General features: G+C 47.1%; 1 protein-coding gene across 3 annotated transcripts in view; it reads left to right on the top strand.

Moving 5' to 3' along the window:
* Positions 1–16,370, top strand: part of MUS81 (MUS81 structure-specific endonuclease subunit) — a 309,816-nt gene that overhangs the window by 254,996 nt on the left and 38,450 nt on the right. The window lies entirely within an intron of this gene.

Genomic DNA, 16,370 nt, shown 5'->3' on the forward strand with positions numbered 1-16,370 from the left:
CCTGAACTTCAAATACAAAGCCCTGTCTCTAGGGGATTCAATGAGGTCCAGGAAGGGTTCCAGTTTGGGGGGAGGGCTTGGAATCTAGGAACTTCTCCGTCAGGGAACCGTGCTTCAGATTTCGTATTGCTTCGCTGGACACCCACTCCCAATAGGCCTTCTTAACTACCTGCTTGGGTGGTGGAGACTGGCTTTCCCAGGCATCTGCTATCCCAATTTCCCCCCATCAAATACTTAAGATTTGAAACCCAGGGTATCTTGCGGCCTGTGTCCATGCGAAGCAATTTGGTCAAACCGGAAGCATAGTTAATATTTCGGGGGTCCTTCTGAGGCGTACCCAAAATAAAACAGGTCGCAGCCTTGCTATGTCTCTGATTGAGTGTCTACCAAAATCGTGTCGGAGAGGGACCAAAGGAGTCGATGGGGGGAGCGAGACCAGGTCCCTGTAGAACTTGTTTTCTGATTTCGTTAGCTCCGCAATGTTCTCGAACTCCCACAATTCTGTCCCATACAGGGATGAAGGCAGGGCTTTCCCCTCATATACCTTGATGGCTGGGGCAACAGGCCAGCTGTGGGAAAGGTGCTGATGCCTTGCTATTGCCCCCGACACACGCTTATGATTGAGTAGCATCTTTGACAAGTGAGAATTCCATTTCATCAAGTTGTTGACCCGTACACCCAAATAGTCAAAAGCCTCCGCTAGTTCTAAAGGGGAGTCATCCAGCTTGATGGAATTTCTAAATCGTTTAGATGGAGCCAAAGCCATTAGCTTGGTTTTAGTTGTGTTTATACATAGGCCTCTGGTCTTACAAAACTGACTGAACCGATCCAGCAGTTTTTGTAGGCCCATTGGGCTTTTAGAGATCAGGAGGGTGTCTGCAAAAAGCAGCGTAGGTGTTTTTTCCCCTGCCACAGTTGGTGCATCGGCAGGATCCTCCCTCAGGTAGTCCACAACCCCGTTGATAAAAAGTGAAAACAGGGTTGTGGCCAGGAACACCCCTGGCGTACCCCTCTCTCTACCCGAACTCTCTCCGTCAAATGGCCCTGTCGGCCCCACCTCACTCTAGCGTAATTCTCCTCGTGAACACGCACAATCAGATCCAGGGTCGGGGGGGGGGTGGCCAGCTCGGACAGGACCCGCCAGAGGGCGGCATGAGGGACCAGGTCAAAGGCTGTTCTGAGGTTGATGAACGCCAAATAAAGGCTGCCTTTTTCGATTGTTACCGATTTCCAGTATATCATAAAAAAATCAAAAGACATGGTCCATTGTGCCCACTCCCTGTCTAAATCCTGCCTGAAGATGGGACAAAATCTCATCTTCGTCCATCCAGGACCTCAGTCGCGTGAGGAGGACCCTGCCAACCACTTTTTGCACTACGTCGATTAAACTAATCGGCCTGTAGTTGGCAGGGTCCTCCCTATCCCCCTTCTTGTAGATCGTCACCACCTCGGCACCCCTCCAGGAATCTGGAACAGGATAGCCACCCATAAAACTGTTCAGGATCCGGAGTACAAAGCGGGACCAAAGCTCGCCATCATGGCGTAGTAAGTCACCTGGGAGGCCATCGGGACCTGCCGCCTTGCCAGGCGCGATACTTTCAATGGCAGATTGAATCTCCTTGAGTTCGAAGGCATCACCCTCATTGGGAATCCCAGCGGGGGCCAGCCATCGTCCTTGCTCTGTTGTCAAATTCCCCTCTTCTCCCGAATACAGGCCTTGAAAATGCTCAAGCCATTGCCTGCCTGTGATATGATTTGGGATTGGGGGATCTCCCTTTCGTTGTACTAAGATTAATAAGCTCCCAGAATAGAGTGGAGTCCTTCAGCTGGGCGGCAGATTTGAGCTCCTGCCAATGCGCTTCTTCCCACGCCCGCTTGGCTTTATCTATGGTCCTGTAATAGGCCTTTAGCTAGTGTTATTTTTGGCTGGTCCTTGGCTTTAAGGGCCAGAGATAGCTCCTGTCTCTTTTTCTGACAAAGGGCAGTGTACCACGGGTTAGTCGCTTGCAGAGAGTGTGATTGACGGTCCCCACTGTCCTTTATGCGGAAAAACTCCCCTATCTTGTCTGTGGTCTCCTGATATATTTCAATACATTTTGAGTCCTGCATGGCCAATGGGGTGGAACTCGGTAGATGTTCTAGCTCTTGGATCTTCAATTCCACTAGATCCTTAATTCTTTCCAGGGTCTGGTCCTGTTTAGCGACCATATGCCACTTTAGTCGCCGGTTACAGTTAGATGGTAAAACCTCCCTGGTGGAGTGCAATGGTGGAATACCCGTATCAATAGATAGGGTATCTATGTCTCAGGAGAGTTGCATGGACAGGAGATTGTGGTCACTGTCAAGACTCGGGATGACCTCCATATCGATGAGGTCAGCCCAAAGAGACACATCTAGCAAAATGTAATCAATACGGGAGGGGGAGCTAATCCTTTTAAAAGTACACGCCCCACTAGGGTCTGAGCGGGTCCTGCCATTTGTTGCTCTTAAGTTGTGTTCTAATGCCAAGGCGTTGATTTGTATTGCTCTTTGGGACCATTTCTTTATCGGGGGTAAGTTTAATGTTGGTATAACCCGTTTGGTGTCCTCGTCCCTAATGCCCAAGATGTCTTCATTACTCAGAGGCTCGAAGGTACAGTTAAAGTCACCTGCAACGATGATCCCTGCCTTTTTAGAAATGGCTGACAGCTCCAAGTCAAGGGCCGATAGAGTCGATATCCCTTCGACACCTGAAGACCCTCTGACATAAATATTGAATATCTCCAGGTGGGCAGTATCTTTAGCCCTTCCAATAGATAGATGTAGGATATCATGCGAGGGAGTGTTACAGTTAGATATCGACCAATTTAGTCCGATGCCAACCCAGATCAGAAGCCCTCCTGAAGGCCGCCCTCTGCGCGATCTAATTGCGGGTATATGTTATGTAGTATACCCTGGCATTTACAAAGGAACCAGGCCCCATGTCTCCTGGAACAAGCAGATGTCATATTTGCTGATGAGGTTGTTCCATTCAGGAAGGGCAAGGTTCTTTTGGAGCCCAGCTTTGTTCCAGGAGAGTAGCCTGATTACCTTCCTGGTGGTAGTGCTATGGGCTACAGGACTCCGCTCCCCCAACCTAGGTATGTCCAAATTGGCAATTACAGGCTCCCTGGTGTCATTGCGTGTTGCACCACCTTGCTCTAATGTGGCCATGCACACGCCTTCTCTTCCCTAGGAGCAGCAAGGGGGAGCAGAAGGACAATCTGCTAGGCACCCCCCCTCTCTAGTCAATCAACTTCGGACAAGCCAGAGCCACCCCCCTCCAGGACCATTGACCAAGATGGAAACCGACGAATCTGAATGGATGAATGATCGGTGGGGGATGTTCTAAACTCGAGGGCTACTAGGTTCTCTGCCAACGAGGGGTCAAAAAACTGGATCTCGATACAGTCTGTAACAGAGTTCGCCATTGTAACCCTGCTTACTTTAACCTTGTCCTCCCTAATGATGGATCTGCAGCCCCTTGTATACCTCAGCCAGTGTATCGCCTTATTGTGGACGGACTCGCTGCTTTCATAGGCCCCCACTATGTTCAGTCTTGGGACCTGAGTCATATATATGGTAGCCCTAGTATTGTGGCGATGCTGTGGTAAATATTTGATTTACCGTCCTAATTTCTATGCAGGTAAGTACTTAATCAATAATAACTCAATCGGAAAGAAAGAGGCAGAGTCCGTGGTGTTAGAGTTCTTAGGGGTTTTATTCCTTAAAAAGGAATGGTCAAGACCTGGATATCATGTTCCTGCAACCACAGGGGTTCAGGAAGGGATAGAGCCATATTTTATTGACAATACATAGCTTATATACTTAAGTTGCATTATAGAAACCAATACAGTAGGCGTAACAGCTGAGAGAAACAAGATAACAGCATCCACGTGGTAGTGATACGTAATTAGAAGGCGTGAACTGGGCGTGAACATGGAGGTGTGTACTAGAAACGTCACAGGTAGGTGTCACAAGTGGGTGGCGACAAAGCAGAATTTTGTAATGTCAGCAGAAATCTGAGGCATGGATGCGCGCGCAGCTGCATGACGTATGATTGACGTGAAACAGACGGGTGCAGGGGACTTGACATTTACACTGGCGGAAAGAGACAGAAGTCTGGCATGTCAGATCAACTCGTACTTCTATCATATCTGATATCTGATGTTTGGGAACCATACTATCTAGAGGGAAAGGTCTCTGGGGCAGAAGCTATTCTATACTGACTGTGAGTGCGTGTATAAGCGCCTAAGTGTCTACATGGGATGCGAGGGGCATGGGCCTTCCATGGTAACAGAGACTATGAATTACTTGCACGGAGACAGTGAGGCCGGGCCCTTTGCTCTGCAGCTGGGGGGATGTTTACTTAAACTAGTAGGCAGGAATGCAGTTTCGAGGAGTGGAACAGATAATTCGAAGGTTGAATACAGTCTTGGCAGGCAGCAGGCTGAGCTAAGCGCCATGAGCCGCACAGGGAGTAAGGCAGAGGTCACGAGTACAGAGACAGCCTGGGCTGAGGCTTTCAGAGTCAGAAAGCAGAGGAAAAAAGGCTCGATGGCAGAATTCAGGGCCTAGTTTGCCAGAGCTGAAAAACGTGTAGAGTACACCATAAAAAGACGTTGGCAAGGCATACTTGGAAACGGAATATTCAACCCATTCAGGGTGGGTCTGAAAGAGGACATGTTAACGTTGGACGCAAATGTATTTGCGTCTTCATAGCTGGCACAGGAGGGAAATTACATGCACTTTAAGCTGGTACATGGAGACGGTGGGGTACACGCTAGGGAACATTACTTGACCATAAAAATTTATATTTCCTCATTCCCTCCTTGTTCCCTACGGACCCTTCATGATATATCGATCCTCATGAATCAATCAGTCTGTTCTTGTAACATCATTTGCTCATCTTTCTTTCTTTCACGTTTTGAGAAAAAACTGGAATGTTCAATGCACGATGTGGCACACAGTTCACATATCGCTGGCCCACACTGTAGGCACAGGCAACAACTGAATACTATGACGAGGGCAATGCCTAGGAAGGATAGGATCTTCCATCCCCAAGCGGTTAACGTTGTCCAGAACCAACCGGACCAAGTCCAGGTGCCTGGATTCTGATGTATCAGATTTGCAATTTTATGAAGACGTGTAATAGCTTGGTATACTGTTGGCGCGTTTTCTGGGATGAAAACACAGCAACTTGACCCGATGACCTTACAAGCTCCGCCTCTGTCTGCCAAGATGACGTCAATAACAAGACGATTCTGAAGGACAACAACCCGCATGGCGGACTGCTCCTCTGTTAAGTTACCCAGGGCGGAGGCAGTTTCATTCACTACTGCTTCAAGTGTTCTAGTTAATCTGCGGATTAGTTTACTATTTTGGACGGGGCCTGTGAAGAAAAAGAATCCTTTATTGAAATCTGTGTACTGCTCCCATGCCGTTTCAGTATAATCGACAATCGGGAGATCTCTTCGGAGTCTATTCTTTACTAGATTTGTATTTCTGTGATAATCAGGAGGAGCTAGAAAAACAGGTGGCAGAAGGAATGCAATGTAACAGGTACCATCCCAATCTGGAGGTAAGCGTATGTATGCGGTATGGCCACAAACAAAGTAGGAATGACGAGTAGCTCTAAAGGAAGATTTGCCTTGGTCACTGAATTCGACCACAGTAGTACATTTGCTATGACCTAAGTGTACTGAACCCTTCTTACTGACACATAATTCACCAGTGACCGGTAATACGGACATAGCAGGGAGAACTGGTGCAGCTTCGAATTCAACAGTAAGAATCATAAGGTTAATTGTATAATTACCTAATCCATATACTTCATTTTCTAGATCACTTCCTATTCTAATGGGAAGTCCCTTCTTGTCAGGATAGCAGGCATTAAGCAGAACTAAGTTCAAGTTTCCCCAAACCCAGCTCCCTTTAAAAACAGCAATATCAGGATCTACGGAATTAATTATTCTAAACCAGGCACCACAGGAGCCATTGTGTGTGTACGGGTACGGAAAGAGGGGCAGAACTCCCTTGTATTTCTGGTAGGGAGGGAGTCGGCCACATATCCAGCAGTTTGTAGCGTTGTGAGTCTGATGGGAGTGATGTAACATACTAATGAATGTGTTGTTGCGCAGCGCAAGTCTGTAAGAAAGTTCATGGGGAGGTAATTCACAAAAGGAGTGTTCGGCAGTGTCATTATAAGCAGATTGTTCACGCTTGAAAATAGGATAGTATATAGAAAGCAATATACTAGCAACAATAATCAGAAGGCTTAGAAAAAACATAATCAATAATGTCACTATACAGTGACTACGGAGTGATTTACAATATGTACGTTTCTTGAATTGTCTCTCTCTCTCTCTATCTCGATCTAGGGGATACATGTCAGAAACTATTTAACCGATTCACCTAGGGGAGGACTTAAACAATTAAACTGTCTGACTTGCTAGATCGGAGTTTCAATCTGTACTCCTCTTGGGGAGTTTTCTCTTGTTTCGGAACTTTAAAGTCACTAGATTCGATACAGTCTTTGGAAGGGGTGAACGAGTCTTTTCCTGGCATTAGTTCATTGCATTTTTTTATATGGCTTGTATGGATCCACCCCTTTCTGCCTTCAATTTTGATAGCGGTCCTCGTTGTGAGAAGGACGGTCTTCGGCTCTTTCCAGCGGGGCTCCAGCGGACTTTTCCTGTCGAAGTTCCTAATTAGGACCAGATCTCCGGGACGGACTTCATGCGGCTTTACATCTGTGTTGTCAGGGAAGGCTGCGGCAACCTGTGAACGACATGATTGGAGTGCAGACATCAAGGAGGCAAGGTAATCTGTCAGCATATTACAATCAACATCGGTAATTTTCTTAGGCATGGGCGTCCCCCACATATTCGGTGGTCTGCCAAAGACCACTTCATACGGGGATAGTCCTGATCGCGAGTGGGCGACCATCCTCATATAGAACAATGCAACTGGCAGGGCGACTATCCAGTCGACCCCTTTTTCTTTACAAACTTTAGCGAGGCGGGTCTTTAATGTCTGGTTATGCCTCTCTACAAGGCCTGCGGCTTCGGGATGTCGGACACAATGGAATCTCCACTGATATCCTAGCAGCAAGGAAACCTGTTTCATCAATTCGGATGAGAATGGCTGTCCGTTATCTGAGTACACGACACGAGGCAAGCCGTATCGTGGGAAGAATTCTCGAACCAGCTGCCTGGCAGTGGTCGGAGCAGTGTAATCTGGGACTGGATATGCTTCGGTCCAACGGGAAAGTGCACAAACAATCACGAGGACGTATTTGAATCCTCGACAACGGTCCATCTGGATATAATCCATCTGGAGGACTTCAAAAGGGTGATCGGGAGGATGAAATCCACCTTGCTCTACAGGGACGCTTTTACCTGGATTGAACTGACAACAGAGCATGCAAGTACGCACTTTCTGTTTTGCTGCTGCTCGTAAGTGTTTGTTATACCAGAGATTCTGTAAACTGTCTAACATCGCTTTCTCTCCTAGATGTGCTGGACTATGTGCTGTATTGATTATGACTTGAACCATAGAGTCGGGGAGAAACCATGTAGATTTTCCCTTCGTCATCCATCCTTGATCTGTCTGGATCCCTCCTAGTTCGGTCCATTTCTTAATTTCATCTGCAGTAGCATGTGTCTGAATATCGATTACATCTAGGGCGGGATCCCTAACTGTCATACAATGTGTCGGTACTATTGTCTTTGTTACGTCAGTTGTCTGAGTGTGAGTCAATGCTGTATGTTTTGCTGTTTGGTCTGCCAGGTCGTTACCCTGGGAAACGGAATCTGTAACTTTAGTATGTGCTTTACACTTCATGACGGATATGCCTGAAGGCAGATGTATTGCTTCTAACAGTGCTTGAATGAGGGGACCGTGTTGGATCTTGGTACCGTGAGAGGTCAAGAAACCTCGTTCTTGCCACAACATTCCGAAGTCGTGTACGACTCCGAACGCATAACGGGAATCCGTGTATATGTTAACATTTCTGTTCTTGGCTAGTATACAGGCTCGGGTCAGAGCAATAAGCTCTGCCGCTTGAGCAGACAACGTATCAATACGATATGTTTCTTTGACTTCAGTTTCAGTGGTCACTGCATATGCGGCCACTAATTCTCCTGTACTTGTTCTCATACATGAACCATCCACATAAAGTGTCAGGTCTGGATTTGTCAATGGAACATCTGTTAAGTCTCGTCGGGGCTTTGTTACTGCATTAATGATCTCTATACAATCATGCGGGGCTGGATCTGTCATTATTGAAGGTAATAATGTAGCGGGGTTCAGAATGCTGCAGCGTCTGATTTCTATGTGTGGCTGGAATAGTGTTAATTCATAACCTGTCAGTCGTGCTATAGTCAAGTGTTGAGTCTGAGTTCTGTTTAAAAGAACCTCTACAGAATGTGGAACTTGTACTGTTAATTGATGTCCTAAAACAATTGAGTCGCTCTGTCTGATTGCTAGTGCTGTTGCTGCTACTGACTTTAAGCACGCAGGGAGTGCCTGGGCTACTGAATCCAATGTACTTGAAAAATAAGCGCAAGGCTTATGTGAACCTGCTTGATCTTGAGTGAGGACAGACAACGCCGTACCATCACGTTCTGTAACAAAAAGTGTAAAAGGTTTGCTGTAACATGGTGTCGCTAAAACTGGTGCTTGACATAAAGCTTTCTTTAATTCTTCAAAGGCTTGTGTATGTTCCTGAGTCCACGGAAGGGCAGTCGAAGTTGCTGCCTCCTGTGTTGTCAACTGAATGAGTGGTTTAGCTAGAAATGCATACTGAGGAATCCATTGTCTACAGTACGAGGTGAGGCCTATAAAGGCCCGCACTTCCTTTTGTGTCTGGGGTTGTGGCATATTTATGATTAACTGGATGCGATCAGGAGTGAGCTGTCTCCCCACTTTGGACAGCAAGTGACCCAAGTACACAACTTGCTGAACACAGAATTGTAGCTTCGAAGGAGACACCTTGTGTCCCTTGTCGGCCAGAAAGTGTAAAACTGTCAGTGATGCTTGTTCACATTCGGGTTCACTTCGTGCGGTGATCAACAGATCATCGACGTATTGCAGTAAGGCGGTGTTAACTGGCATGTGAATACAATCTAGTTGTCTTTTCAGTGCTTGACTATAGATGCTGGGGCTTTCTGTGAATCCTTGAGGTGCGCGTGAAAATTTGAAACTTCGTCCATTTAAACTGAATCCGAAAAGATATTGGCTCTCTGGATCAATAGGCACACTAAAGAAGGCGTTCTTGAGGTCAATTACAGTAAAGAACGTTGCTTCTGAATCAATAGCAGTCAATAGGGAAGAGATGTCGGGAACCACAGGGTACTGTGGAACGATGCATTTATTCAGTTCTCGTAAATCAATCACCAGCCGATATACTGGCGGTGCATTGGGATCAGTACGTTTAAGAATCGGAATGATAGGGGAATTACAGATATTGGAGTCGGTCTCTACGACCACTCCTTGGGCAATGAGCTCTTCAATGATTTCCAGTAAAGCCACTACAGCATCGGGCGGTAACTTGTATTGTCTGATTCTTGGTAAAACAACACCTGATTTCAGTGTAACACGGTATGGGGTAATGTGCATGCAGCCTACATCGGTTGGGCCTTGTGCCCACAGGTGATCTGGTACATTTTTCAATCTGATATCAAACTCTCGTAATACATAGTGACCCTTGAAATCTCGCAGAAAGAGTCTAACTCCTTCCGGAGAACAACATATCACTGCTCCTAGAGCCTTCAATGTCTTTATTCCTAACAGATTTTCTGGACATGATTTTGTAAGTAATAGATCTGTAACACGTGATAATGGACCCACAGCCAGGGGGACTGGTTCTGACACCTCATTTACAATAGGTTGTCCTGAAAAACCAAGGGAAACATTCTGTGAGCCTGAGAGGGGTGCCCCTGGAACTTCATCATGACTGATTGTTGTGCGGCTTGCCCCTGTGTCAATTAAAAACTTTCTGTCTTTTCCCAATACTTGACTGTGTACATAAGGACCCTCTTGATCTACAGGAATCTCAATAAGAGGCAAGCCAACCTCCCTCTCTAGGCTGTTTCATGTGTATCGTGGATAATCGGGGTAAGCAGATTGGGCATACTGGTACATCTGTTGTGAAACTTGCTGAGTCGCGGCAATGGGCTGTGGCTGTGGTACCGCTACCGTCTGTGCTGTATGAGATGAAACATGCGTAGGCTGTGTATTCTGCATAGGCTGTATATTCTGTGAAGTCTGTTGCTGGACCTGATCTTGTCTAGGTGGATGCGGTCTTTCCTTAGTTTTACCTGTTGCTATATTATGTTTCAGGACTGGGCATTCATGTACGTAGTGACCTGGCTGCTTGCAATAGTTGCATGTCCCTTTAACGGGAGCTGCGGCGTGACCTGTCTGGGTCGTACCCTTTCTCTGGCTGTCGGCTGGAACTGATTGGGCCACTAACATTTTCATTTTCGTGTCTTTCATGCGTTTCTGTTCATGATCCCGTTCTTCTCTAATTCTGTTCTGATGGTATTGTAACATTTGTAACATCTGTGATGGCGTATTTGCTTGCCATGTACTCTCAACCTTGTATACACGGTTTTTAACTGCTAGCAGGGAATTCTCGACTAACTTTGATACAAAAAGATGCGGGTACGACTCGCTACTTGGTTTAAGACCACTATTAATAATGAAACATTTCTCGAATCTTGAATAAAAGTCACTAGTATCTTCATCTTGCTTCTGTTTACAGGCCGAAATTGCGTCCCAATCTTCCTTTCTAGTTGTCAGTAATCTTGGCAGAACCTGTACTATTAAACCTGGTAATGCTTTAGTTTTCTCCCCAAGGCCTAGCCCTGGGGTACGTTTTTCCTCCTAGTCTTCTATTTCTGCCCATACAATCTTTTTGTCTCCTACCCCCCATTCTTTTTCCTTTAGTTTCTCGTGGATGCCTGTGGGCAGCAGTACCTTTAACATTTTCATGATATCTTCATATGTGTAATCCCCCATCAGCAACATATCTTTAAGTTCTCTGTGAAAACCTGCAGGGTCTTTATCATGACAGGGTACTAGTTTCTTCATTTCCAATAGTTCTAACTTGGTCAGAGGCGTGTGTACATACACACGTTTCAGGTTATTATCGGTACCCATAACTGGATGCACTTCTCGTAAGGGGTTCTGACTTTCAATGCCATGCAGACGCTCCATATGATACATTTTTCTTTCTGGGGGCGGAGCGGGAACATATTCTGTACTTAAGAAAGTGTTATATCTATGTCGTTGTTCTAGAATTATTTGTATTAACTTGGTACTTAGACCTCTCCATCTGTCCATGAGTAATGCTTCTAATGTATCGTGTAAGGGACCTGGATCAGAACGTTGGTTTCTGTATAACGTGAGGAGGTGCTGAATCATGTATACACCTGCTAATTTCTGTTCGTCTGGGGAGAGGTTCAGAAATGTCTGCGCTACTGTGTCATCATTGTATATGCTCGGATTGTCAGCCCATAGTACTGCTGACCGGGCTAGTTCTTGTTCATCCATAGAATTGAGTACATGGTACCCCATTCGTTCTCGAAGCCTTTTATCAGTTTCTTGGAACTGATGTTCCGGAGAATTCGGTTTTGTTATGCCAGAGAGAAAAACTCTCTTGCTTTCCGGACGAATGCCTTTCCTAAGGTAAGTTCCCTTACCTACATACGCTATCGTGTCTGTAATCTTTTCTTGTTCTTCAGATTCTTCCTCCTCCTCGGAGGAAGCTTTTTCTTTCTCTTTTTCGTGTATTTCTATCACTGCTTTTCTTATTCTCTTGTACATACTGGCTATGCAACCCCCTTTATCATGTTTTCCTTCCGATATATTTTGACCCCACTTGTTGAGTGCCTCTATTTCATCCTGTTCTGTCTCAGGCCTGTCTCGTTCTCTTATTAGACAATTTATGAAAAAACGAAATATATATGCTTGAGTGTCAACTTTCTGATGTGCCATGGCCTCTTTAATACTTTCAGGGTCTTCCCCAGTCTGGACAAAATGGTATATTCTATCTAAGTGCTCTTTCATTCCTGAGAATAATATTAGGTAATCTGTAGCTTGTCGCAATCGTAGTGATGCTATCAACATCCTATCGTCTTTGCCGGGTACTGGATCGTATCTGCAAACTGGAAGCGGTTCTTTGAGCATGTCGAGACGGGGTGATTGCAACGTAAAAGGGTTCTGTATGTCCCTAAGGTGTAATCTGTGTGTTGCTGGTGGGGTCCGAAGACCCCCTGTCGCACCTCCTGAGGCGGAAGCTTGGACATTATCTCTCTGTGGAGTCTGTATGTGTACTTGAACTTGTCTTTTAGTAGGATCAGGTAGAAGCGGTTTCGGTATATCAATCTTAGGTGCGGGAAGTGGTGGAGGTGCAGGAACGGAGGACTGTCGAACGGGGAAACCTGATTGCGGTAATGGCGGGGTAGGGTCTGGAGGCGGGTTGCCACCTCCGTCACCGTCGGTAGGCGGGACGCGGACAGGCAGATTAGTGTAAGCGGGTGCTCCATCCTCTAGATAGGAATTCAGGAATATGTCTTTAGTAGTCCTGTGATTTACTTTAGTTGGAACCAGTGGTGGCGGCAGATTTTTCGGTATTCCTGAAGTGGCCTCAGGCGAACCCTCGGCCACTAGATACATGCCATTTACGAGATTATTTCGGGCACGGTCTATTTGTTCTGATTTTACTCGGATCCCTTCAGTAACTAATTCGTTTTCTTGGGCCTTATCTGATTCTTTAAGTCTGTCTTCTCTACGGAGTGCTTTTTCAGCACGCTTATGTGATTCTTTACGCCAAAATTCTATGGCGTCCTTCTGAGATTGTCTGGCTTTCTTTTTCCATAGTGCTTCTTCTACTTTCATGATGCACTCGGCATCCCATGTTCCGGTAACAGGCCATCTATGTCTTTCGTCTAGATGCTTAGTATAATCGGCCCATAAATCTAGATACAATATGGCATCTAAGCCATGCTTGTGGTACATAAAATTTCCAGGAGTGTCCCTAGGGGGGATAGGAATTTCTTCCTCTAGTATCCCTTTCCTAGTTCCTATCTGCTTTAACTTGTTGAAAAACGGCATCTTGTTTACTTAATACTGAATGCTCAATCCTTGCTACTTAATACTGAATACAGCTAGTTACACAAGAACACAATAATGCACATTAAAAACAGTCACACTCATACCACGACATTAATCACATGGAAGACATTTGAGACATATATGACTACCCCCTATATCGGATGTACTGCTAAACAGCACAGCTACACTGCTAAGAACAGTGCAAAAACTTGAAATAACTGATATACTGCTAAACAGTACAGATACACTGTCTAAAACAGTGCAGACCGCGTTTGTGTACCCAAACCCGTCTTGATACGTCCCAGCAATGATACTCACCGGGAAGCACGGAAACAGAAGGCCTCAGAAAACTCGACTGGACCGGACTGGACTCAACTCGACTCGACACGTGGATACTTCGGAAACTGGTGGGCCTCTTGACACCTCGGACCTTGCTTCTTTCGGCTAGGCTCTGGTCGGGATCCTCCGCACTCCTCACCGCCTCGTCTGGGTGCTGATCGCAGTCTTCGTCACCTCCGTGGGCCAGAGGGAGATACAGGAAATCCTGCCAGTACGCGTAGTTTCCGTCTAACTGATGGCAGGGGACAGAGCTTGCAACGCACCAACCGGCGCGTGGGGTGGGGGAGGGGTTCCTGTTCGGGCGCCAAAATAATGTGGTAAATATTTGATTTACCGTCCTAATTTCTATGCAGGTAAGTACTTAATCAATAATAACTCAATCGGAAAGAAAGAGGCAGAGTCCGTGGTGTTAGAGTTCTTAGGGGTTTTATTCCTTAAAAAGGAATGGTCAAGACCTGGATATCATGTTCCTGCAACCACAGGGGTTCAGGAAGGGATAGAGCCATATTTTATTGACAATACATAGCTTATATACTTAAGTTGCATTATAGAAACCAATACAGTAGGCGTAACAGCTGAGAGAAACAAGATAACAGCATCCACGTGGTAGTGATACGTAATTAGAAGGCGTGAACTGGGCGTGAACACGGAGGTGTGTACTAGAAACGTCACAGGTAGGTGTCACAAGTGGGTGGCGACAAAGCAGAATTTTGTAATGTCAGCAGAAATCTGAGGCATGGATGCGCGCGCAGCTGCATGACGTATGATTGACGTGAAACAGACGGGTGCAGGGGACTTGACATTTACACTGGCGGAAAGAGACAGAAGTCTGGCATGTCAGATCAACTCGTACTTCTATCATATCTGATATCTGATGTTTGGGAACCATACTATCTAGAGGGAAAGGTCTCTGGGGCAGAAGCTATTCTATACTGACTGTGAGTGCGTGTATAAGCGCCTAAGTGTCTACATGGGATGCGAGGGGCATGGGCCTTCCATGGTAACAGAGACTATGAATTACTTGCACGGAGACAGTGAGGCCGGGCCCTTTGCTCTGCAGCTGGGGGGATGTTTACTTAAACTAGTAGGCAGGAATGCAGTTTCGAGGAGTGGAACAGATAATTCGAAGGTTGAATACAGTCTTGGCAGGCAGCAGGCTGAGCTAAGCGCCATGAGCCGCACAGGGAGTAAGGCAGAGGTCACGAGTACAGAGACAGCCTGGGCTGAGGCTTTCAGAGTCAGAAAGCAGAGGAAAAAAGGCTCGATGGCAGAATTCAGGGCCTAGTTTGCCAGAGCTGAAAAACGTGTAGAGTACACCATAAAAAGACGTTGGCAAGGCATACTTGGAAACGGAATATTCAACCCATTCAGGGTGGGTCTGAAAGAGGACATGTTAACGTTGGACGCAAATGTATTTGCGTCTTCATAGCTGGCACAGGAGGGAAATTACATGCACTTTAAGCTGGTACATGGAGACGGTGGGGTACACGCTAGGGAACATTACTTGACCATAAAAATTTATATTTCCTCAATGCAATGGGCCACCTTGAAGATTGGAAGCTAGAGGTACCCCACTTAGGACTCTGTTGGGGGGGACCAGAGGGCAGTTCCTCGCCAAGGATGCGGTCTGCTCCTGAAGGCGCCTAGGAGGTACCCTAGACCTTACGGAGTCAGAATATATTCTGCCAGAAGGAAATGTAGTCTTTGTCTTTCTCTCTACAGGGCCCAGTGGAAGATGGCCTAGGGAAGGAGAGGGGTTAGGAAGAGTACCCCTGGATGGAATAGGGCTAGGCTTATTAGCTGTATTGCTTGTCTGCCCCGGGGGAGCAGTGGGACTTATCCCTTCATGGGGGGGTTCGATATTGACAGGAGTTGAATGACCCGCCCCTTCATTAGTCCCTCCACCTTATTTCCCAGGGACTCTACTAACTTTTCCAACTCTGTAATTCTTTCTAATAAAATAGGCATTAAAGCCTGCACGAGTTACAGCTGGCCTGGGTCACTGCAAAGGTTTTTTTTGACAAGACATAGCCCCCCAATACAGATGTATCTGAAAGAAACACGTTAGTTTTAGATTCCTTACCTTAGAATATCCCCAGGCGTCAGTCTGGATCCGGAAACTTTTGCGTAGCAGTACCCCTGCGCGTCGGTAGGCGTCGTCTGCAGGCGTCCCCTGCGGCTCCGCGTCCGTCGTCGGCGTAGTGCGCCGTGATGACGTCGCTGGAGTATGTAGACGCCGCCTCCGCGCGCTGACGTCAGTTCTTCTTTTTTTCCACGCCAGTAAGCGCAGATCCGAAGAGCAGTACTCCGGTCTTTTGACCAAGTTTTGTTAACTACTTATATCTTTTTCGTGCCGGTAGGATGCCCGGTTTCAAGAATTGTGACAGTTGTGACCGCACGATGTCGGTCACGGACCATCCCCGACTCTGCCTCCGGTGCCTGGGCCCCGACCACGACGTGGACGCCTGCGTCGATTGCCGGGCCCTGACTAATAAGTCTAGACGGGAGCGGTCCCGCAAGCTACTCGAGCTCCGGGTGTCGGCCCCGCGTCGAGAGCGGTCCCGGTCCGGCCGGAGGTCCAGGGACCGTTCGAGGGAGCGGTCGCGGAGCCGTGCCGAGCGCTCCGGAAGTCGTCACCATTCGTCGGGCTCCTCAGGTAAGAAACACAAGAAGTCGGGGCGTCGTCATCGTACCTCCGACTCCCCCCCGACGCTCGCGCGACGCGGCGGGGGTTCGGGTGACCCCACCCCCGCGGCTCCGCGAGAGTCGCCGGCGCGGCCTGCTCCATACCCTACGGTCCCTGGGCTAGGTGCGACGCCTGAGGAGATTGAGGCGTTTCTCATGGCCATGAGGGCGCTCACTTCTCCGACGGGGCCTACGGCGCCTTCGGG

This window comes from Lissotriton vulgaris, chromosome 9 (genome assembly GCF_964263255.1).
Source record: "Lissotriton vulgaris chromosome 9, aLisVul1.2, whole genome shotgun sequence".
NCBI classification, from domain to species: domain Eukaryota; kingdom Metazoa; phylum Chordata; class Amphibia; order Caudata; family Salamandridae; genus Lissotriton; species Lissotriton vulgaris.